The sequence below is a fragment of the Pteropus vampyrus genome, unplaced genomic scaffold, assembly GCF_000151845.1.
Source record: "Pteropus vampyrus isolate Shadow unplaced genomic scaffold, Pvam_2.0 Scaffold121, whole genome shotgun sequence".
Taxonomy (NCBI): domain Eukaryota; kingdom Metazoa; phylum Chordata; class Mammalia; order Chiroptera; family Pteropodidae; genus Pteropus; species Pteropus vampyrus.
In genome coordinates this window covers 2,147,022-2,148,114 of record NW_011888902.1, presented here as the reverse complement: position 1 = coordinate 2,148,114, position 1,093 = coordinate 2,147,022, and positions in this window count along the sequence as shown.

Sequence of the window (1,093 nt, the reverse complement as noted above, 5' to 3'; positions counted from 1 at the left end):
TTTTAAGGAAAGGAAAATAGAACGGATGATGGTTAGAGGAAAGAGAGATGAATATACAAAGAAGAGCATGAGCATCTTTTGGCTTGAGGATAAAAACATGGACCACGACGTGAGGAGGGATGGGAGGGTCAGGGAGTAGGGGCCTCGAACTCTGTTGTCTAGAAACGTAACTGTTTCTTTAAATACGTTCAGAAGGGGACAGAGGATTCTGGACGGCGTCCTGCTGTGGCAGACATTACGCCCACTAAAAGGACTTCCAGTTGGACACTAGTGCTGAAGGCCCAAGGCTTTCCATCTGCTTTGTGGTTAGGGAATTAGGGGCGAAGAAGAGAAGACCAGAGAAACAGCAAAACAGAAAAACGAAGAAGGGCCAAGGGGAGAAGCACCCGGCCCCCCGCTCGGGCCCCCGCTGCCATCATCCTGCGCCTGGATTACTGCGGCAGCCCTCCGAGCCGCCAGCGTCGCCCCGTCTTCCTGCGGATCTTCCCCGCACGCTGCCTTCCGATACAGAATCGTCCTTCACGAGTGACATGTTGCCTCCCTGAGTTCCTTCAGGTCTCCACTCAAATGCGCCCTAACCGGAGAGACCGTCCCCGATCAGCCTATCTGGAACAGCACCCCAACCCCAGCCCTTCCAGCCCCTCCGAGTACTTAACACTAACGTGTGTGTGTGTGTGTGTGTGTGTGTGTGTGTGTGTGTTTATTCCCTAATGATCAGTCTCCTCTCACCAGATGAGAACTGAAACACCGACGTGTTTCAAAAGCTGACGTTGTAATACAAATGTCAACTGATCTATTCATTTACTCATTTAGTCATTCAATAAATATGCACTGAGGGCTTATCTGCCCAAACCGGAAGCTCTGTGAGAGCAGGTACTTGTTTTTTTGTTCGCTGCTATATTCGTAACGTATCACATAGTAGCAGGCACGCAGCAGGCCCTCCGCGCGTGTTTGTTGAATGACTAAACGAGTACATAGATCAGTTGGCATTTGTATTACAATGTCATCTTTCAAAACGTGTGGGCATTTCGGTTCCCCTGGGCTGATCTCGAGCACACCCCTGTAACACCTGCTCCTGATTCACACAGCCTCA